This window comes from Delphinapterus leucas, chromosome 2 (genome assembly GCF_059928025.1).
Source record: "Delphinapterus leucas isolate spDelLeu-1000000601 "Yukka" chromosome 2, BTC_Dleu_Yukka2, whole genome shotgun sequence".
Classification (NCBI taxonomy): domain Eukaryota; kingdom Metazoa; phylum Chordata; class Mammalia; order Artiodactyla; family Monodontidae; genus Delphinapterus; species Delphinapterus leucas.
The window spans coordinates 126,916,652-126,941,039 of record NC_143130.1 but is presented as its reverse complement, the minus strand read 5'-3'; the positions used below and the strand labels follow the sequence as shown (position 1 = coordinate 126,941,039).

The following is a 24,388-nucleotide window of genomic DNA, read 5'->3' as shown; positions in this document are numbered from 1 at the left end:
TTGAAACAAGCCTGTATTAGTCACGACACTTTGGTTATAAGCAAATGTCAGAAAACCAAACAAGCTTGAGCAAAGTGGGATTCACTGGCTCTGGTAACTGGGAAGTTCAGGGTGGAGCTGGCAGGAGTGCTCCAAGACACTCTATAGGGACTCAAATGATATCATTAGCTTTCTCTCTCCTTTCTTCCTCTCTACCAACAGGTCCTTTCATGTGATGGGAAAGGTGGCTTCTGACAGCTGTAAGCTTTCATTTTTATTGTTCATGACTCAAAAGACATTCCCTCTCCCAGATTCCTTACATGAAATTGCATGGATGGACTGTGGCCCTGCTTGGTTCATGTAACTTTGACCAGTCACTGTGAAAAGGAGGATGGTCATATGATTAGCTGGAGGTCATACAGGGCCCTGTGATGACCAGTTTCATCAGAACCACATAGGAAGGAGAAAGGGCAGTTTTTCAGTGGAAGAAAGTATGCTGGGGAGGACTTCGCTGGTGACGCAGTGGTTAAGAATCTGCCTAACAATGCAGGGGACACGGGTTGGAGCCCTGGTCCAGGTAGATCCCACATGCCATGGAGCAACTAAGCCCGTGCGCCAAAACTACTGAGCCTGCGCTTTAGAGCCCATGAGTCACAACTACTGAGCCCATGTGCCACAACTACTGAAGCCCGCGCGCCTAGAGCCCATGCTCTGAAACAAGAGAAGCCACCACAATGAGAAGCCCATGAGTAGCCCCCCGCTCACCACAACTAGAGAAAGCCCACGTGCAGCAACGAAGACCCAACGCAGCCAAAAATAAATAAAATTTTTAAAAAATTATTAGAAAACAAAATAGTGAGTATAATAGTGCTGTACAATATATTCTTGTTGCTTATCTATTTTTTTTTGCGGTACGCGGGCCTCTCACTGTTGTGGCCTCTCCCGTTGCGGAGCACAGGCTCCGGACGCGCAGGCTCAGCGGCCATGGCTCACAGGCCTAGCTGCTCTGCGGCATGTGGGATCTTCCCGGACCGGGGCACGAACCCGTGTCCCCTGCATTGGCAGGCGAACTCTCAACCACTGCGCCACCAGGGAAGCCCGCTTATCTATTTTACACATAGTAGTTTGTATCTCCTAATCCCATATCCCTATCTTGCACTCCCCTTCTCTCTCCCCACTGGTAATTACTAGTTTGTTTGCTATATATGTGAGTCCGTTTCTGATTTGCTATATTCATTCATTTGTTTTATTTTTTAGATTACACATATAAGTGATATCTAACAATATTTGTCTTTGTCTGATTTTTTACTAAGCATAATATTCTCTAGGTCCATCCATGTTGCTGCAAATGGCAGAATTTAATTCTTTTCTATGGCCAGTATTCCATTTTATAAATATACCACATCTTCTTTATCCATTTGTCTGCTGATGGACACTTGGATTGCTTTCATATGTTGCTATTGTAAATAGTGCTGCTATGTACTTGGGAATGCATGTATATTCTCAAATTAGTGTTTTATTTTTTTCCAGATATATACCGAGGAGTGGAATTGCTGGATCATATGGTAGTTCTATTTTTATTTTTTGAGAAACCTCCATACTGTTTTCCATGGTGGCTGCACCAATTTACATTCCCACTAACAGTGTACAAGGGTTCCCTTTTCTTCACATCCTTGCCACATTTGTTATTTGTAGACTTTTTGAGGATGGCCATTCTGACAGGTGTGAGGTGATATCTCATTGTAGTTTTAGTTTGCATTTCTCTAATAATTGGCGATGTTGGGTATTTTTTCATGTGCCTGTTAGACTTCTGTATGTCTTCTTTGGGGAAATGTCTATTCAGGTCTTCTGCCCTTTTTTTTTTTTTTTTTTACGGTACGTGGGACTCTCACCGTTGTGGCCTCTCCCGTTGCGGAGCACAGGCTCCAGACGCGCATGCCCAGCGGCCATGGCTCACGGGCCGAGCCGCTGTGTGGCATGTGGGATCTACCTGGACCGGGGCACGGACCTGTGTCCCCTGCATCGGCAGGCGGACTCTCAACCACTGCGTCACCAGGGAAGCCCTTTTCTGCCCATTTTTTGATTGAGTTGTTTGTTATTGAGTTGTGTGAGCTGTTTATATATTTTGAAGATTAACTGCTTGTCAGTCATATCATTTGCAAATATTTTCTGCCATTCAGTAGGTTGTCTTTTTCTTTTGTTGAGGGTTTCCTTTGCTGTGAAAAAGCTTTTAAGTTTAATTAGCTCCCACTTGTTTATTTTTGCTTTTATTTCTTTGGCCTTAGGAGACAGATCCAAAAAAAATATTGCTAGGATTTATGTCAAAGAATGGTCTTCCTATGTTCTTTTCTAGGAGTTTTATAGTTTCAGATCTTACATTTAGGTCTTTAATCCATTTTGAGTTTATTTTTGTGTATGGTTTTATGGAGTGTTCTAATTTCATTCTTTTTTTTTTTTTTTGCGGTATGGGGGCCTCTCACCATTGTGGCCTCTCCCGTTGCAGAGTACAGGCTCCAGACGCACAGGTCCAGTGGCCATGGCTCACATGCCCAGCCGCTCTGCAGCATGTGGGATCTTCCCAGACCGGGGCATGAACCTGTGTCCCCTGCATTGGCAGGCAGACTTTCAACCACTGTGCCACCAGGGAAGCCCTAATTTCATTCTTTTACATGTAGCTGTCCAGGTTTTCCAGCACCACTTATTAAAGAGACTGTCTATTCTCCATTGTATATTTTTGCCTCCTTTGTTGTAGATCAACTGATCAGAAGTGAGTGGGTATATTCCATTCCATTGGTCTATATGTCTGTTATTGTGCCAGTATCATGCTGTTTTGATTACTGTAGCTTTGTAGTATAATCTGAAATCAGGGAGGGTGATACCTCCATGTTTGTTCTTTTTTCTCAAGATTGCTTTGGCAATTCAGGGTCTTTTGTGATTCCATATGAATTTTAGGATTATTTGTTCTAGTTCTCTGAAAAATGTCTTGGGTATTTTGATAGGGATTGCCTTACATCTGTAGATTGCTTTGGGTGGTATGGACATTTTAAAAACATTTACTCTTCCAATCCAAGGGCATGGGATATCTTTCCATTTCTTTGTATCATCTTCAATTTCCATCATCAGTGTTTTATAGTTTTCTGGATATAGGTCATTCACCTTCTTGGTTAAGTTTACTCCTAGGTATTGAATATTTTATTCTTTTTGATACAATTTCAATGAGATTTTTTTTTTACTTTCTCTTTTTGATATTTAATTCTCAGTGTACAGAAAAGCAACAGATTTCTGTATGTTAATCTCGTATCCTGCAACTTTACAGAATTCATTTATTAGTTCTAATAGTTTTTTGGTGGAGACTTTAGGATTTTCTATATAAAGTATCATGTCATCTGCAAATAATGACATTTTTAGTTCTTCTCTTCCAGTTTGAATGCCTTTTATTTCTTTTTCCTGTCTGCTGTGGCTAGGACTTCCAATGATGTTAAATAGAAGTGGTGAGAGCAGGCGTCCTTGTCTTGTTCCTGATTTTAGAGGAAAGGCTTTTAGCTTTTCATTATTGAGTATGATGTTAGCTGTGGGTTTGGCTTAAATGGCCTTAATATCTTGAGATATGTTCCCCCTATGATTTATGATGAATGAATGTTGAATTTTGTCAAATGCTTTTTCTGCATCTATTGAGATGATCATGTGATTTTTATCCTTCCTTTCATTAATGTGGTGTATCACATTGATTGATTTGTGAATATTATACCATTCTTGTGTCTCTGGAATAAATCCTACTCAATCATGGTGTATGATCCTTTTTATATATTGTTGGATATGGTTTGCTAATATTTTGTTGAGGACTTTTGCATCTTTGTTCATCAAAGATACTGGCCTGTAATTTCCTTTTGTAGTGTCTTTGTCTGGTTTTGGTGTCAGAGTAATGTTGGCCTTGTAGAATGAATTTGGGAGTATTCCATTCTTTTCAATTTTGGGAAATATTTTGAGGAGGATAGGTATTAGTTGTTCTTTGTATGTTTGGTAGAATTCCCCTGTGAAGCCATCCAGTCCTGGACTTTTGTTTGCTGGGAGATTTTTTTTATTACAAATTCAGTTTCACTGCTAGTGATCGATTTGTTCAAGTTCTTTGTTTCTTCTTGTTTCAGTCTTGGCAGGTTGTATATTTCTAGAAATTTGTCCATTTCTTCTAGGTCATTGAATTGTTGGCATATAACTGTTCATAGTATTATTCTCTTAGGATATTTTTTATACCTCTGTAGTGTCAGTTTTTATTTCTTCGCTTTCATTTCTTATTTTATTTATTTGGGTCCTCTCTCTTTTCTTCTTGGTGAGCCTGACTAAAGGTTTATCAATTTGTTTATCTTGGTTTCATTGATCTTTTCTATTTTTGGTCTCTATTTTATTTATTTCCTCTCTGATCTTTATTATTTCCTTCCTTCTGCTGACTTTAGGCTTTGTTTGTTCTTATTTTTCTAATTCTTTTAGGTGGTAGGTTAAGTTGTTTATTTGAGTTTTTCTTGTATTGCTGTAAACGACCCTCTTAGAATTGCTTTTGCTGCATCCCATAGATTTTGGAAAGTTGTGTTTCAATTCCTTGCCTCAAGGAATTTTCTGATTTCCTCTTTGACCCATTTTTTTTTTTTAGGACCATGCTATTTAGTCTCTATGTGTTTGTGTTTTTCCCATTTTTATTCCTGTAATTGATTTCTAGTTTCTTAACATTGTGGTCAGAAAATATGCTTGATTTAATTTCTATCCTCTTAAATGTGTTGAGACTTGTTTTATGGCCACACATGTGATCTATCCTAGAGAGTGTTCCATGTGCACTTGAAAAGAACATGTATTCTGCTGTTTTTGGATGTAATATCCTACAGATATCTATTAAGTCCAACTGGTCTATTTTATTATTTAAGACCAGTGTTGCCTTATTGATTTTCTGTCTGTATGATCTGTCTGTCCATTGATGCAAGTGGGGTGTTAAAGTCCCCTACTATTGTAGTATTATTGTCAATTTCCCCCTTTATGTCTGTAAGTATTTGTTTCATATATTTAGGTGCTCCTTATTGGGTGCACATATGTTAACAATTGTAATATCCACTCCTTGTATTGATCTCTTTGTTATTATATAATGTCCTTCTTTGTTTTTCTTTATAGACTTTGTTTTAAAGTCTATTTTGTCTGATATGAGTATTTCTATCCCAGCTTCTTGTCATTTCCATTTGCATGAAGTATCTTTTCCCATCCCCTCACTTTCAGTCTGTGTGTCTTTAGCTCTGAAGTGAATCTCTTGTATGCAGCATATAGATGGTTCATTTTAAAAAATTTATCCAATCAGCCACCCTATGTCTTTTGATTGGAGCATTTAGTCCATTGACATTTAAAGTAAAGTATTGATAGGTATGTATTTATTGCCATTTTATTACTTGCTTTCTGGTTGTTTTTGTAATTCTTATCTGTTCATTTTTCTTATTTTTGTTTCTCTCCTTGTGGTTTGATGACTTTGTTTAATGGTATGCTTGTATTCCTTTCTTTTTGGTTTTTGTATATCTACTGTAGGTTTTTGATTTATGGTTACCATGGGGTTTATATATGTTGACCTATAACTATATCTACTTATTTTAAACTGGTAGTCATTTAAGTTCACATACATTCTAAAATATCTACATTTTTTACTTCCTCCTCCACATTTTGCGTTTTTGATGTCCTATATTAAATCTTCATGTTTATCCCTTAACTATTTATTGTAGTTACAGTTGCTTTTACAATCTTTGTCTTTTGTCTTTGTGTAGTGGTTTATTTAAGTGGTTGATCCTCAGTCTTTATATTTGCCTTTCCTAGTAAGATTTCCCCTTTCCTATAGCTTCTTTTCCACTTAGAGAAGACCCTTTAACATTTCTTTTAGGGTTGGTTTATAGTACTGATGAACTCTTGGGTTTTTGCTTGTCTGAGAAGTTCTTTATCTCTCCTTTGATTTTAAATGATAATCTTTCTGGGTACGTGGGGCCTTCTTTAACATTAAGCATTTAATTGTATGATGCAAAACTGTTGGGGTCACTGAATTTCAAGCAGGAAATTTGTTTGAGTTCTTGTACAAGTTAAGTGTAGAATATACCTGTTACAATTTGAAAAGTATATCTTCTCTTACCCCTGATTTTCATGTGTGGTAGGCAGCCTCCTAGAATGGCTTCTAATGATCCCCTCCTCTTGGTATTCACACCCTTGTGTCATCTCCCCCTCCTGTGGGCTGCACCTAATGACTTGCTTCTAATGAAGAGAATATGCAAAAGTGGTAGGATGTCACTTCCAAGACTGGGTTATAAAAGACTGTGACTTCCAACTTTTTGGCACTTTCTTGCTTTTTTTGCTTTCCTTACTTTGATGAAGGAATCCCCTTTTCTGAGCCCCTTTGTGAGCATTTGTATGTCCTAAATGAGTGCTTCCAAAGAATCTCCTTGGAGGAGGATGTCATCAATGTAATGTCATACCTGTGGTCCTCAAGAAAATTGGATGCAGTTAAGATCGTGCCGGCAAAGATAGTGTTGATGTTAAAGTTGTTGAGGTATCCCATGAGCTGCTGAGTAAAGGCATATTGTTTCCCTTTGGGGGTAAGGCACCTGAGAGGATGTTGAAATAGACACTGAACAGCATATATTAGCTAAATTTATAATAGCAAAATATTTACCAGTTGTTGATTGGATAGAGTCAGTAATTTCACTAATGTTGTGTATAGGAGCCTTGATGAGTAGGACCACAGCATTTAAGGTTGTGGTAATTCACCACGAGGCACTGTTCATTCTTTCCAAGTTCAAATACGGGCAAAATTGGGCTGTTAAATGGAGAAGCAGTGAGGATAATCACCCCCTTCTCTAGATAGGTCTTGTATGATGGATTTTGATCACTGAGTATTTTAATTTTCAGTAGGCCATGTTAACTATTTTAACAGAGGGAGAGAAGATCCATGGTATCCTACTTTTATCAAATGCCAACAACTTAATTTAATTTTAACTAATTACTCATTGGGTCAGAGCATTCATGCCCATTATATTATATTTTAGGGCAATGCTAAGGCTGTGGGGATTTTAGGCAAGGCAATAGTTCCAATAGTTAAGGTGAGGCATAGTTATTTGTCCCCTATTTTATACTTGGTAACTCCCCTAAGAGTATAGGGGGTATCTTGTTAAAATGCAGTGGGATCCCTAGTATTGATTAAGTTCATGAAAGTTTGCCAGTTGGTGCACTTTATCAGGTACTGAGTTAATATAGAACCTGTGTTGTATAAGCACAAAAGCCAATCAGTGCCCTTTTATCTTTTGTTGTATAAATTCTTTTGGTAAATTTTGGATTTTCATTTTGGTCAAATTGTAGACCTTTGTTTCAGTTTTTTGTTTGCTTGTTTCCTTCCCCCATATCCAGGCTTCTTTCTTTTTATTTTATTTATTTACTTATTTTTGGTGTATATGTGTGTGTATGTGTGTGTGTGTGTGTGTGTGTATTCTTCAGGGGCAGGGGAGATTTCTCCAACCTGCTTGTATTTATGAATTTCTTTTTCCAGAGAGCCTCAAATAAGTATAATCAGGGTTAGGGGTTTCCCCTGTGGCAGTGGTTGTTTTATAGGGTTTAAGGACTCCAGTCTTAAGTCAGGTTTGAATTAGCCCCTTTGCTGTCTCTCAAGGATGCCATGGGTGTTTTTTTCCATATACCCCTGAGGATTAGCATCTTAGTTACGGCACAGGCACATGCAGCACAGCAACAGAAGTATTTAAAGGTCCTGGTGTGCAATTTGCTCTTAGGAGTGAGGACTTCATAAAATTCACATCATATAATGGCTGTTTTTTCTCTGTTCTCTCCCTCTCTTTCCCACCCTATCTGACTGCATAATGACTGTTCTTTAATGTGTGACCACTGTATCTTGCATGCACCATATCAGTCTTTCCCCTGAGCACTTTATATATTGGACACAGTGCCTGGCTGAGATACCACCAGTTGGTAACAGGGTAAGAATCTTTCCCCAGAGCTTAGGATCAGTCACAGCTTCATTCTAAGACACACAGTTCTTATTTGAACTTTCAAACATGCTGAATTTTGTCTGTTTTTGAGATCCTACAATCTCACCTCAAGCTCATCTTGGTAATAACTGATTCTAGAATTATGCCTGAGGCTACTGTGTGTCTTGGATAATCTCTTGACTTTTACAAAGTTTCTCCTTTTAGCCTGGTTATTCCCCGCAGAACCTACTGGGCAGATCACTCTCCAGGTCTTGGCTCTTTCTCCTTCTCATGTTGCCACAAATGTACCTTCCTGCTTGTGCTCCAATTTTAAACTATAATATTAGTAGCCAACATTTAATATGTGTCACACTACACTAAGAGCTTCTAATATGTAATCCAAACGTCAACCGGGGTGGTAGTCTTGATTCTTGGATATCTAGATAATACTATCTCACATCTCCATTTTACGTCCTATGGAAGCCCAAAGCTCTTCCCATGATAGTACAAATTCATGTGGTTCTTGATATTCCTCAAAATTGTGTGCTTAGTTCAATTTATGGATTATCTTGCTAGCACATGTGTATGTTCTTGCTCCATGCCGTGACCCAGATGTAAGAATTAACTCTGCACTCTTGGGACTTCCCTGTGGTCCAGTGGTTAAGATTCCACACTCCCAATGCAGGGGGCCCAGGTTCGATCCCCGGTCAGGGAACTAAGATCCCACATACTGCAACTAAGCTCGTGAGCCACAACTCCTGAGCCCGCGTGCCTCAGCTAGAGAGCCTGCGCGCTCCAACGAAGAGCCTGCATGCAGCAACGAAGACCCAGCACCGATAAAAATGAGTAAATAAATTAATTAATTTAAAAAATAGACTAACTTAAAAAAACCCCTCTGCACTCTCAAAGGCATTTTGGTGTACAGTTGACTTCACTCAAGAATTGGGAAGGATGAGGAAGGGTTTATATGTTAGCAATGCAAGAGTTCTAATTAAACACTAGACATTCTCCTTTCTTAGAAAAACTTTGGCATCTTCAGCACTATGACTTTTTTCTAAAACTTTTTATTTTGAAATAATTTCACACTTTCAGAAAAGTTGCAAAAATAACACAAAGTGTTCCTGTACGTCCATGGTTTTCCAAGTCCATCAGGTGCCAGCAATAATTGGTTATAAATTTGTCAGTTTTCCTAAGCCACATTTCCTAAGATTCTAAGATTAATTCCAGAGTAATCAGAATATATTTAAGATTAAACATTCTATTTAGGGTGGGTCAGAGAATTAGGAAAGCATTACAGCCTACTCTTTTCCTTGATATGTCATGTCCAGACTATGAAGTTCTGTTTTTCCTATCTTTCTCCACCTTTACCCTGGGAGTGGACAGAATCCCCTGGGGAGGAGAGGATATTGAGAAAAAAGAAGGGAAATGCTGGGACTATAAACCTCCTTGCGTGTTCACTGATGATAGGAGAACACCCAGCCTGGTAGCCTAGGTTTGATTGTAGTAGTCTAAGTCTTCCTATAGCCCTTGATTAATGAATTGTCTGGGATTGATGGAAAAAAGGAACTAACAGTTTTTGAGATCCTGACAGTCACTGTGTTAAACATTCTACACTTGAAAATGTAGGCAGATTAGAGCTCCTTTGTATAAAGTCTCTATTTAAAAAGAACCTCAAATAAGTGATTAATTTGTGATGGTCTTGTAGCTTAAACACAGGACTTTGAGGGACAGAAGGACTGCTGATCTTCTGAGGCTTGCTTTTGGAGCAGGGGAGATGGGAAGTGGGTGAAGTGGTAGAGGACATTGTTGGCAGCAGGATGAGGGGTGGAGGAAGTGAAATCAACAGCATCTGTGGTGGTGGTGCACAGGCAGTGTGGATGGTAGAAGAGAAATGTTTGTTACAGTCTGCTTTCCTCAGAAAGCAGAGCCAGAGGATAGAACTTGGATGCAGGTAATTTTTTTGGGAAGTGATTCTTGGAAGCAGGAGAAAGAAGGGTGGTGTTTTTGTTGTTTTTTTTTTTTTTAAGAAGGGTGGTGTTTGCTTGAAATGGCAAGCAGTGGGGCTGAAGTTGAGTCTGAGGTCACAAGGAACTGTCCATCATTGTTGTAACTGAAATCAGAGGTGGGCCTTGAAGATGAAACCTGGACCCTGGAGGCATTTACTGTTGTCCACACAGTACTGTGCCCTTACACAGCTCATATTCACATGTATCCCACATTAAGTCCTTGGTTTCACTGAGTCTTCAAGGAGATGGCTCCCCTCAATATCTATGTCAGACAAAATAGTGGGCTAGAAGACCAAGCTTTAGTCTCTGCTGTTGCAGCGGGTCAAAAGGTCATGACTGATATTTTTTCTTCTCTACCACCCATTCTTGATTTCTCTTAGTCAGCATTTTGGTGGGTGTCACTTGCTTACGTGGCAGGGTAATCCACACAGATTCTGCCCCTTGGTTGTCTTGCTTTCATCAGGTATTGGTTGCTGCACTTGCTTGCTTGCTGTTATCACTGGACATGAGAGCACCAGAAGACGCAAGTTGATATCCCAGGTACCAATATACATCTCCATGCCCGCATTACATAGCAGCAATCCTGGTTCTCATGATAATCAGAGTCCATGGCCCCTGCTACATAGTAACATCTTTCATTGTCTGCTGGCCCACTGACGGGTAAGGCTCCCAAAGTGATCAGGTTGCTAATTGTAGTTTCAGGTTCAGTGCAGTCCTTGCCATGCCCCCTGGTGGAAATAAAATCCTCTGAGAACCAAAGACCTCTAATCAGAGAGCCCAAGATGGTGGAAAGGGAAGAACACATTCTGTACGTGGAGTCGCTAGGAGTGATGGATGGATGGGCCAATACCACATCCACTCCTTGGTCCTGTACCCATGTATTCAGCTATAGGGGTGCAGGTCTCTGTATCAGTCACTGGTTGAATTGCACATACTGTATCCTGGAGGATAGTACCCCTGTATTGCAGAGTATCAACCCTGAATTTGTGTCTCAGCTGAACTTTAATAGGATGCTCTATAATTCTTTTAGTCTAAGTTGCTTCTGGGTGAGTCTAAGCTCACCCAGAACTTTCCCCCAAAGTTGCTGCTGAAATTAAGGGTAGGCTGAGGGAATGTGACTCAGGCTTTAAAGACATCTGCTATAGGGGAGAACTGTTGATATTTAAGATGACCAGAAAAGTTTTGAAGGCTGCCTTAATTTTTGCCTGGGAAAGGGTGTTGATCTAGACTCACAGATGATGATTTTCCCTACCTTTATTGAGTAATGATTGACAAAAATTGTACATATTTAAGGTATACAACATGGTGTTTTGATATATGTATACTTTGTGAAATGATTACCATAATCAAGATAATTAACATATCTATTACCTCACATAGTTACCATTTGTGTGTGTGTGTGTGTGTGTGTGTGTGTGGTGAGAACACTTAAGGTCTACTCTCTTAGCAAATTTCAAGCATACAATATTTATTATTAACTATAGTCACCATGCTGTACATTAGGTCTCAGAACCTACTCATTTTATAACTGAAAGTTTATAACCTTGACCAACAGCACCTCGTTTCCCTCAGTCCCCAGTTGCTGGTAACCACCATTTTACTTTCTGTTTCTATGAGACTTTTTTAGTTTCTACATATAGGTGAGATCACACAGTATTTGTTTTTCTGTACCTGGCTTATTTCTCCTAGCATATGTCTCCAGGTTCATCCATGTTGTCACATATGGCAGGATTTCCTTTTTTTTAAAGGCTGAATAATAGTCCACTGTGTGTGTATGGTGAATGGATAAAGTGAGAGTGGTAGTTCACATATCGTTACCCATTATGTACCACATTTTCTTTATCCATTCATTCAATGGCAGACATTTAGGTTGTTTCCATATCTTGGCTATTGTGAATAATGCTGCAGTGAACATGGGTGTGCGGGTATCTTAGTACCTTTGAGATACTGACATCATTTCCTTTGAATATATACCCAAAAGTGGGATTGCTGGATCATATAGTAGGTTCTATTTTTAATTTTTTGAGGAACCTTCATACTATTTCCCATAATGGCTGTATCAATTTACATTCCCACCAACAGTGTATAAGGAGTCCCTTTTCTCCACATCCTTGCTAACATTTGTTATCTTTTTGATTTTTTGATAATAACCATCCTAATAGGTATGTGGTGATAGCTCATTGTGGCTCATTGGCCATTTGTATGGCCAACAGTCTTTTTGGGAAAATATCTCTTCAGGTCTTTTACCTATTTTTTAATGGGATTATTTGTGTTTTTTGTTTTGTTTTTGCTGTTGAGTTGTACCAGTTCCTTATATATTTTGGATATTAATCCCTTACCAGTAATATGGTTTGCAAGTATTTCCTCCCATTCTGTACACTGCCTTTTCATTTTATTGTTTCCTTTCCTGTGCAGAACCTTTTTAGTATGACGTAGTCTCAATTATTTATTTTGGCTTTTGTTGCTGTGCTTTCAGTGTTATATGTGAAAAATCATTGCCAAGACCAATGTCAAAGAGCTTTTCCCTATGTTTTCTTCTAGGAGTTTTAAAGTTTCAGGTCTTATGTTTAAGTCTTTAATCCATTTTGAGTTGATTTTTGTGTTTGGTGTAAAATAAAGATCCCATTTCATTCTTTTGCATGTGGATATCCAGTTTTCCTAGCATCATTTATTGAAGAAACTATCATTTCCCCATTGTATATTCTTGATGCCTTTGTTGAACACTATGTGTGTGGAGTTATTTCTGGGCTCTTTCTTCTGTTTCACTATTCTATATGTCTATTTTATGCCAGTTCCATACTGTTTTGATTACTATAGCTTTGTTATATAAATTGAAATCAGGAAGTATGATGCTTCCAGCTTTGTTCTTCTTGCTCAAGATTACTTTACTATTCAGGGTCTTCCGTTTCCATGCAAATTTTATGATTGATTTTTCTATTTCTATTAAAGATGTCATTAGAATTTTGATAGGGGTTGCAGTGAATCCCACAGATCATATTTTAAGGACTAGTGAGTGACAAAAGTAAAATTGCTTTCTGATTATACCCCAAGAGTCCTTCTTGTTCAGTGTGACAGTTATGCAATCAAAGCCATTATTCACAGTTCACAAAACCTTTGTCTCAGTGTTGCATGATTGTGAGAATGTGAGATATACGAGTGGCCTGAGGTGAACAAAGGTGATGCTGGCCAGGACATGAAAACAAGCAAGCTAGAATCTCTTTGGAGTCATTCTTTGTCTGGTGATCTAAAGGTGAATGCCAACTTGCTTGCACCTTGTTCTGCCTCCCATCTAAAGATTATTTTTGTTTGGTAAGAACAGACACCGTGAGATAAAACCTGTCTTTGTGAGTTCAGGCTGCTATAACAATGTACCATAGACTGGGTGGCTTATAAACAACAACAATTTATTTCTCACAGTTCTAGAGGCTGCAAGTCAGAAGTCAGGCTGACAGTGTGGTTCAGTTCTGGTGAGGGCCCACTTCCTGGCTCATAGATGGCTGTCTTTTTGCTGTGTTCTCACATTAGAAGGGGTGAGAGAGCTTTCTGGGATTTCTTTTATAAAGGCACTAATCCAGTTTGAGGCCTCCATCCTTATAACCTAATCACCCCCAAAGGTACCACCTCCTAATACCATCACATTGAGGATTAGGGTTCAACACATGAATTTTGGAGGACAAAAAACATTTAGTCCATTACAATACCTTCAACTAAAACTAGGTAATACAAATGCTAGATAAGTTGTAGCTACCCCCTTCCCACCAAAGGAGGAGGAAAATGGAGGAAGAACAAGAAAAGAGTGACTGATTTTGAAGTTGAAGGTATAAGAAACAGCAGAATCCTGCTAACCTCCCCACCTTCTTCCCAGCTTAAAAAAAACTCTTTATGCTTGGGGTTTGTCCCAGATACACAGGCCCTGAATGGAAAATCTGAACATATGTGTAATATCTAAAGGGACTTACAGGTTTTAAAAATTCACTAATATATCAGTTACATTAAAATAATCAACTTTACTTTCTCAATCTTAGAATAACTAATTCATGCTTAACATGGCATCTGTTATGTTGGAAAGACTTTGAAATTCCTTGTGCTCCCTGCTCTGCAGTGTGGTGGTGCCTGAGAGGTTAAACAAGCTGAAACACAGCAACATCAAGGTTGAGTAGAGTGTAGGAAGGTATAAAATGTCCAGAAAAAATTGACTCCATGATACATTTCAACAACCACTTCACCTTCCCGTGCCTCTTAACAGTTTGAGAGCTTTTGATTAACTCTTTTTTTGATCACTTTATTGGGCTGTAATAGCACTTAGAAAAATCTGTGGCACTTTACGAGTGTAAGATAATATTTTGCCAAAGTACCATATGAAGAAATTGGAAGACATGAGAGAAGGTGGTTGCTAACATGCTCTTGGGCCAAGAAGGAAGTTGAGTTAATTGACTCCTATTCATCAGAAGAAAAAAAGTTATTTATAAATACAACTAACTGAACAGGATTATCTACTATCAGTGTTAGTTTAGTAGCTTTTTTTTTAATGTTGGCTTTTATTCTGTTTATTCTTTTTTTTGAATTTTATTTTATTTATTATTTTATACAGCAGGTTCTTATTAGTCATCCATTTTATACACATCAGTGTATACATGTCAATCCCAATCGCCCAATTCATCACACACACACACCCTGCTGCTTTCCCCCCTTAGTGTCCATACATTTGTTCTCTACATCTGTGTCTCAATTTCTGCCCTGCAAACCGGTTCATCTGTACCATTTTTCTAGGTTCCACATATATATGCGTTAATATATGATATTTGTTTTTCTCTTTCTGACTTACTTCACTCTGTATGACAGTCTCTAGATTCATCCACGTCTCTACAAATGACCCAATTTCATTCCTTTCATGGCTGAGTAATATTCCATTGTACATACATACCACATCTTCCTTATCCATTCATCTGTCAGTGGGCATTTAGGTTTCTTCCATGACCTGGCTATTGTAAATAGTGCTGCAATGAACATTGGGGTGCATGTGTCTTTTTAAATTATGGTTTTCTCTGGGTATATGCCCAGTAGTGGGATTGCTGAGTCATATGGTAATTCTATTTTTAGTTTTTTAAGGAACCTCCATACTGTTCTCCATAGTGGCTGTATCAATTTACATTCCCACCAACAGTGCAAAAGGGTTCCCTTTTCTCCACACCCTCTCCAGCATTTGTTGTTTGTAGATATTCTGATGATGCCCATTCTAACTGGTGTGAGGTGATACTTGTAGTTTTGATTTGCATTTCTCTAATAATTAGTGATGTTGAGCAGCTTTTCATGTGCTTCTTGGCCATCTGTATGTCTCTTTGGAGAAATGTCTATTTAGGTCTTCTGCCCATTTTTGGATTAGGTTGTTTGTTTTTTTAATATTGAGCTGCATGAGCTGTTTATATATTTTGGAGATTAATCCTTTGTCCATTGAGTCATTTGCAAATATTTTCTCCCATTCTGAGGGTTGTCTTTTCCTCTTGTTTGTAGTTTCCTTTTCTTTGCAAAAGCTTTTGAGTTTCATTAGGTCCCATTTGTTTATTTTTGTTTTTATTTCCATTACTCTAGGAGGTGAGTCAAAAAAGATCTTGCTGCGATTTATGTCAAAGAGTGTTCTTCCTATGTTTTCCTCTGAGAGTTTTATAGTGTCTGGTCTTACATTTAGGTCTTTAATCCATTTGGAGTTTATTTTTGTGTATGGTGTTAGGGAGTGTTCTAATTTCATTCTTTTACATGTAGCTGTCCAGTTTTCCCAGCACCACTTATTTAAGAGACTGTCTTTTCTCCATTGTATACCCTTGCCTCCTTTGTCATAGATTAGTTGACCATAGGTGTGTGGGTTTGCCTCTGTGCTTTCTATCCTGTTCCATTGATCTATATTTCTGTTTTTGTGCCAGTACCATATTATCTTGATTACTGTAGCTTTGTAGTATAGTCTGAAGTCAGGGAGTCTGATTCCTCCTGCTCCATTTTTTTTCCCTCAAGGCTGCTTTGGCTATTCGAGGTCTTTTGTGTCTCCATACAGATTCTAAGATTTTTTTGTTCTAGTTCCATAAAAAATGCCATTGGTAATTTGATAGGGATTGCATTGAATCTGTAGATTGCTTTGGGTAGTACAGTCATTTTCACAGTATTGATTCTTCCAATCCAAGAACATGGTATATCTCTCCATCAGTTGGTATCATCTTTAATTTCTTTCAACAGTGTCTTATAGTTTTCTGCATACAGGTCTTTTGTCTCCCTAGGTAGATTTATTTCTAGGCATTTTATTCTTTTTGTTGCAGTGGTAAATGGGAGTGTTTCCTTAATTTCTCTTTCATATTTTTCATCATTAGTGTATGGGAATGCAAGAGATTTCTGTGCATTAATTTTGTATCCTGCAACTTTACCAAATTCATTGATTAGCTCTAGTAGTTTTCTGGTGGCATCTTTAGGATTCTCTATGTATAGTATCATGTCATCTGCAAACAGTGACAGTTTTACTTCTTCTTTTCCAACTTGTATTCCTTTTATTTCTTTTTCTTCTCTGATTGCCGTGTCTAGGACTTCCAAAACTATGTTGAATAATAGTGGCGAGAGTGGACATCTTTGTCTTGTTCCTGATCTTAGAGGAAATGCTTTCAGTTTTTCACCATTGAGAATGACGTTTGCTGTGGGTTTGTCGTATATGGCCTTTATTATGTTGAGGTAGGTTTTCTCTATGCCCACTTTCTGGATGGTTTTTATCATAAATTGGTGCTGAATTTTGTCAAAAGCTTTTTCTGCATCTATTGAGATGATCATATGGTTTTTATTCTTCAGTTTGTTAGTATGGTGTATCACATTGTTGATTTGCATATATTGAAGAATCCTTGCATCCCTGGGATAAATCCCACTTGATCATGGTATATGATCCTTTTAATATGTTGTTGGATTCTGTTTGCTAGTATTTTGTTGAGGATTTTTGCATGTATATTCATGAATGATATTGGTCTGTAATTTTCTTTTTTTCTAGTATCTTTGGTTTTGGTATCAGTGTGATGGTGGCCTCATAGAATGAGTTTGGGAATGTTCCTTCCTCTGCAATTTTTTGGAATAGTTTGAGGAGGTTGGGTTTAACTCTTCTCTAAATGTTTGATAGAATTCACCTGTGAAGCCATCTGGTCCTGGACTTTTGTTTGTTGGAAGATTTTTAATCACAGTGTCAATTTCATTACTTGTGATTGGTCTGTTCATATTTTCTATTTCTTCCTGGTTCAGTCTTGGGAGGTTATACCTTTCTAAGAATTTGTCCATTTCTTCCAGGTTGTCCATTTTATTGGCATAGAGTTGCTTGTAGTAGTCTCTTAGGGTGCTTTGTATTTTTGCAGTGTCTGTTGTAACTTCTCCTTTTTCATTTCTAATTTTATTGATTTGAGTCCTTTCCCTCTTTTTCTTGATGAGTCTGGCTAATGGTTTATCAATTTTGTTTATCTTCTTAAAGAACTAGCTTATAATTTTATTGATCTTTGCTATTGTTTTCTTTGTATCTATTTAATTTATTTCTGCTCTGATCTCTATGATTTCTTTCCTCTGCTAACTTTGGGTTTTGTTTGTTCTTTTTTCTCTAGTTCCTTTAGGTGTAAGGTTAGATTGTTTATTTGAGATTTTTCTTCTTTCTTGAGGTAGGTTGTATAGTCATAAACTTCCCTCTTACAACTGCTTTTGCCACATCCCATAGGTTTTGGATCATCGTGTTTTCATTGTAATTTGTCTCTAGGTTTTTTTTTTTAATTTCCTCTTTGATTTCCTCAGTGATCTCTGGGTTATTTAGTAACATATTTTTTAGCCTCCATGTGTTCGTGTTTTTTATGTTTTTTTCCCTGTAATTGATTTCTAATCTCATAGCGCTGTGGTCAGAAAAGATGCTTGATATGATTTCAATTTTCTTAAATTTACTGAGGCTTGATCTGTGACCAAAGATGTGATCTATCCTGGAGAATGTTCCATGCGCACTTGAGAAGAAAGTGTAATATTCTGTTTTTGGATGGAATGTCCTATAAATATCAATTAAATCTATCTGGTCTATTGTATCATTTAAAACTTGTGTTTCCTTATTAATTTTCTGCCTGGATGATCTGTCCATTGGTGTAAGTGAGGTGTTAAAGTCCCCCACTCTAATTGTGTTACTGTCTATTTCCTCTTTTATAGCTGTTAGCAGTTGCCTTATGTATTGAGGTGCTCCTATGTTGGGTACATATATATTTATAATTGTTATATCTTCTTCTTGGATTGATTCCTTGATCATTATGTAGTGTCCTTCCTTGTCTCTTGTAACATTCTTTATTTCAAAGTCTATTTTATCTGATATGAGTATTGCTACTCCAGCTTTGTTTTGATTTCCATTTGCATGGAATATCTTTTTCCATCCCCTCACTTTCAGTCTGAATGTGTCCCTAGGTCTGAAGTGGGTCTCTTCTAGGCAGCCTATATATGTGTCTTGTTTTCGTATCCATTCAGCAAGCCTGTGTCTTTTGGTTGGAGCATTTAATCCATTTACATTTAAGGTAATTATCGATATGTATGTTCCTATGACCATTTTTTAAATTGTTTTGGGTTTGTTTTTGTAGGTCCTTTTCTTCTCTTGTGTTTCCCACTTACAGATGTTCCGTTAGCATTTGTTGTAGAGCTTGTTTTGCTTTTGCTTGTCTGTAAAACTTTTGATTTCTCCATCGAATCTGAATGAGATCCTTGCCCGGTAGAGTAATCTTGGTTGTAGTTTCTTCCCTTTCATCACTCTAAGTATATCATGCCACTCCCTTCTGGCTTGTAGAGTTTCTGCTGAGAAATCAGCTGTTAACCTTATGGGAGTTCCCTTGTATGTTATTTGTCATTTTTCCCTTGCTGCTTTCAATAATTTTTCTTTGTCTTTAATTTTTGCCAATTTGATTACTATGTGTCTCAGTGTGGTTCTCCTTGGGTTTATCCTGTATGGGACTCTCTCCACTTCCTGGACTTGGGTGGCTATTTCCTTTCCCATATTAGGGAAGTTTTCGACTATAATCTCTTCAAATATTTTCTCCGGTCCTCTCTCTCTCTCTTTTTCTTCTGGGATCCCTATAATGCCAATGTTGTTGCGTTTAATGTTGCCCCAGAGGTCTCTTAGGCTGTCTTCATTTCTTTTTTCTTTATTCTGTTCTGCAGCAGTGAACTTCCACCTTTCTGTCTTCCAGGTCACTTCTCCATTCTTCTGCTTCAGTTATTCTGCTATTGATTCCTTCTAGTGTATTTTTAATTTCAGTTATTGTGTTGTTCATCTCTGGTTGTTTGTTCTTTAATTCTTTTATATCTTTGTTAAACATTTCTTGCATCTTCTCGATCTCTACCTCCATTCTTTTTCTGAGGTCCTGGATCATCTTCACTCTCATTATTCTGAATTCTTTTTCTGGAAGGTTGCCTATCTCCACTTCATTTAGTTGTTTTTTTGGGGTTTTATCTTGTTCCTTCATCTGGTACATAGCCCTCTGCCTTTTCATCTTGTCTGTCCTTCTGTGGATGTGGTTTTTGTTCCACTGGCTGCAGGATTGTAGTTCTTCTTCTGTTTATTTATTCTTTTTTTAATTTTTGGCTGTGCTGCCCTGGATGTGGGATCTTAGTTCCCCAAGCAGGGGTCGAACCTGTGCCACCTGCATTAGAAGCGGGGAGTCGTAACCATTGGACCACCAGGGAAGTCCCAGTTTATTAGCTTTGTGGTTTTGTCCTCCAAACCTTTGATTAAGTATGGCCCTCCCTGGTGGTAGTGGTGTTTTATGAAATTAAGGAAAAAGCTTATTCCAAATCAGGGAATGATTGGGGAGGTGAGACTTGAATGCATTAGAGAGTTCAATAGGAAATTGAGTGCAAGGCAGTTTGAGATTATGAGCCCCTGGAAATTCTAAGAAATCCTGAGGAGGCAGTAGCCTTCCCTTTAGACCTGGAATAGGAGTGTGAAACAGTTCTTATACATTTCAGAGATCAGAGAGACCTCAAATGACATCCAGGTGACACTTACCTTCTGTTTTCCTAAACCTCCTAATTCTGACACGGGAGCTATTACAGTTGAGTGGAACCCAAACTCAGAACTCTGGTCAAAAGGAGGATCAGGGGCTTTCAACTTTAGGCAATAAATATCAATATTTGAATACATTATTTCTTTGGGATGATCAGGGGTCCTGGTTATACTTTTTCTTTTTTAAAAAATAAATTTATTTATTTATTTTTGGCTGCACTGGGTCTTCAGTGCTGCTCGCGGGCTTTCCCTGTTTGCAGCAAGCGGGGGTTACTCTTCGTTGTGGTGCGCAGGCTTCTCATTGCAGTGACTTCTCTTGTTGCAGAGCATGGGCTCTAGGCACGTGGGCTTCTGTAGTTGTGGCATGTGGGCTCAGTACTTGTGGCTCGCAGGCTCCAGAGCGCAGGCTCAGCAGCTGTGGCGCACAGGCCCAGTTACTCTGCGTCATGTGGGATCTTCCCGGACCAGGGCTCAAACCCACGTCCCCTGCATTGGCAGGCGGGCTCTCAATCACTGCACCACCAGGGAAGCCCCTGGTTATAGTTTATAATATTGTTTTATGTTAAATGAAATTCTGTTGAAGATCAGTTTTACAAATGGTGTTTTAAAATGAAAATGATTCATAATTTTAGCAAATTAGCTACTTGTTATTGAAAACTGAGTAACCTTCATTGCCTCTGCAAAATTCTGGACTATCTTTTGCTATTCAAGTGATTAATGATTAGTGATTAATAATTCCCAGCAAACTTTTCCTTTTACTGTCCCCTCCCCCAATTTATTTTTACCCATTTATATCTTTTTAAAAAATGTGTTTATTTTTTAAACAGCATGTTCTTATTAGTTATCTATTTTATACATATTAGTGTATATATGTCAATCGCAATCTCCCAGTTTACCCATTTATATCTTGATCTTTGCACTGCTGTAAGTTCCATAGTAAATTCACTTACTTTTACATTTCAGATTCTGGGAAAACACATATCTTTTACTTTGAAACACCCTTGCCTTATTTTTGATTCAGAAGCCTATTTCCTATTGAGGTAGGAGTTCTTTGAAAAGATTACTACTCTAGAATTTCCCGTTTTCTATTTTACCTTAATTGTACTTGCATTTGTTTTAGATTTTCAGTTTTAACAATTTTAACCATCTTGCATGTCATAGGCATGTTACTGTGCCTCTAGATGGCAATACAGTACCATTAAAGAAGCTCAGATTTTTCTGCTAGTCATAGACTGTTGGTGGTCCTGCTTCCAGAAAGATGAACTTCATTTGCAAATGATACCTGCTTCTCCTTTCATTGTTTCCCCTTTTTACCCAGCCTTGAAATATATGATCACTAATTATATCTGGTATCAAAGTGAAATCTGTAAAGCACCAAGGTAGCTACAAGGATGCTGGATCAGGTTTTAGGGTGCTGCCAAGTCTTATTATCCATTAAACTTAATAAAACTTAATTAAACTATAATTTGAATGTTGGTGCGTTTAATGTTGTCCCAGAGCTCTCTGAGACTGTTCTCAATTCTTTTCATTCTTTTTTCTTTATTCTGCTCTGGGGTAGTTATTTCCACTATTTTATCTTCCAGGTCACTTCTCTGTTCTTCTGCCTCAGTTATTCTGCTATTGATTCCTTCTAGAGAATTTTTAATTTCATTTATTGTGTTGTTTATCATTGTTTATTTGCTCTTTAGTTCTAGGTCCTTGTTAAACGTTTCTTGTATTTTCTCCATTCTATTTCCAAGATTTTGGATCATCTTTACTATCATTACTCTGAATTCTTTTTCAGGTAGACTGCCTATTTCCTCTTCGTTTCTTTGGTCTGTTGGGTTTTTACCTTGCTCCTTCATCTGCTGTGTGTTTCTCTGTCTTTTCATTTTGCTGACCTAACTGTGTTTGGGGTCTCCTTTTCACAGGCTGCAGGTTCGTAGTTCCCATTGTTTTTGGTGTCTGCCCCCAGTGGCTAAGGTTGGTTCAGTGTGTTGTGTAGCCCTCCTGATGGAGGGGACTAGTGTTCTGGTGGATGAGGCTGGATATGGTCTGTGTTCTGGTGGATGAGGCTGGATCTTGTCTTTCTGGTGGGCAGAACTGCGTCTGGTGGTGTGTTTTGGGATGTCTGTGACCTTATTATGATTTTAGGCAGCCTCTCTGCTAATAGGTGGGGCTGTGTTCCTGTCTTGCTAGTTGTTTGGCATAGGGTGTCCAGCAGTGTAGCTTGCTGGTCGTTGAGTGGAGCTGGGTCTTGGTGTTGAGATGGAGATCTCTGGGAGAGCTTTCTCCGTTTAATATCACACGGAGCTGGGAGGTCTCTGGTGGACCAATGTCCTGAATTTGTCTCTCCCACCTCAGAGGCACAGGCCTGACACCTGGCCGGAGCACCAAGACCCTGTCAGCCACACGGCTCAGAAGAAAAGGGAGAAAAAAAGAAAGAAAAAAAGAAAATAAAGTTATTAAAATAAAAAATAATTATTAAAGATAAAAAAGTTAAAAAGTAATAAAGAAAGAAAGAAGAGAGCAACCAAACCAAAAAACAAATCCACCAATGATAACAAGCGCTAAAACTATACTAAAAAAAAAAAAAGGACAGAGAGAACCCTAGGACAAATGGTAAAAGCAAAGCTATACAGACAAAATCACACACATACACACTCACAAAAAGAGAAAAAGGAAAAATAAATATATATAATTGCTCCCAGAGTCCACTGCCTCAATTTTGGGATGATTCCTTGTCTATTCAGGTATTCCACAGATGCAGGGTACATCAAGTTGATTGTGGAGATTTAATCCACTGCTCCTGAGGCTGGTAGGAGAGATTTCCCTTTCTCTGTTCTCACAGCTCCTGGGGTTCAGATTTGGATTTGGCCCCGCCTCTGCGTGTAGGTCGCTTGAGGGTGTCTGTTCTTCGCTCAGACAGGACAGGGTTAAAGGAGCAGCTGATTCGGCGGCTCTGGCTCACTCAGGCCGTGGGGAAGGGAGGGGTACGGAATGAGGGGCAAACCTGCAGTGGCAGAGGCCAGTGTGATGTTGCAACAGCCTGAGGCACATTGTGTATTCTCCCAGGGAAGTTGTCCCTGGATCACAGGACCCTGGCAGTGGCGAGCTGCACAGGCTCCTGGGAGGTGTGGATAGTGACCGGTGTGGATAGCACACAGGCTTCTTGGTGGCTGCAGCAGCAGCCTTAGCATTTCATGCCCGTCTCTGGTGTCCGCACTGATAGCCGCGGTTCGCGCCCGTCTCTGGAGCTCATTTAGGCGGTGCTCTGAATCCCCTCTCCTCATGCACCCTGAAATAATGGTCTCTTGCCTCTTAGGCAGCTCCAGACTTTTTCCCAGACTCCCTCTTGGCTATCTGTGGCGCACTAGCCCCCTTCAGGCCGTGTTCATGCAGCCAACCCCAGTCCTCTCCCTGGGATCTGACCTCCGAAGCCCGAGCCTCAGCTCCCAGTCCCCACCCGTCCCGGAGGGTGAGCAGACAAGCCTCTCAGGCTGGTGAGTGCTGATCGGCACCGATCCTCTGTGCGGGAATCTCTCCGCTTTGCCCTCCACACCCCTGTTGCTGCGCTCTCCTCCGTGGCTCCGAAGCTTCCCCCCTCCGCCACCCACGGTCTCTGCCCGCGGAGGGGCTTCTACTGTGTGGAAACCTTTCCTCCTTCACAGCTCCCTCCCGCTGGTGCAGGTCCCGTCCCTATTCTTTTGTCTCTGTTTTTTCTTTTGCCCTATGCAGGTACGTCTGGAGTTTCTTGCCTTTTGGTAAGTCTGAGGTCTTCTGCCAGCGTTCAGTAGCTGTTCTGTAGGAGTTGTTCCATATGTAGATGTATTTCTGATGTATTTATGGGAGGGAAGGTGATCTCCACGTCTTACTCTTCCTTCATCTTGATGGTCTCTCCTTCAGCCATTTTTAAATTGGGTTGTTTGTTTTTTTGATGTTGAGTTGTATGAACTGTTTTATATTTTGAATATTAAACGCTTATCAGTCATATCATTTGTAAATATTTTCTCCCATTCAGTATGTTGTCTTTTCATTTTATTGATGGTTTCTTTTTCTATGCAAAAGCTTTTAAGTTTAATCAGGTCCCATTTGTTTATTTTTGCTTTTATTTTCTTTACTTGATATGTCTTGGTGTGAGTCTGTATGGGTTCATCTTGTTTGGGACTGTCTGTGCTTCCTGTACCTGAATATCTGTTTCCTTCTTCTGTTTCAAGAAGTTTCAGCCATAATTTCATCAAATACATTTTGAACTCCTTTCTCTTTGTCTTCTCTTCTTGGAGAAGAGGTGATGTGAATGTTGGTATGCTTGATGTTGTCCCAGAGGCCCATTAAACTGTTCCTATTTTTTAAAATTTGTTTTTCTTTTTGCTCTTCTGATTGGTGATTTCCCTTGTTCTATCTTCCAGGTC

At 39.0% G+C, this 24,388-nt stretch overlaps 1 protein-coding gene across 1 annotated transcript in view; it reads left to right on the top strand.

Annotated features, from left to right (window-relative positions):
- Positions 1-24,388, top strand: part of LOC149750283 (uncharacterized) — a 105,288-nt gene that overhangs the window by 12,764 nt on the left and 68,136 nt on the right. The gene's annotated exons all lie outside the window — the stretch shown is intronic.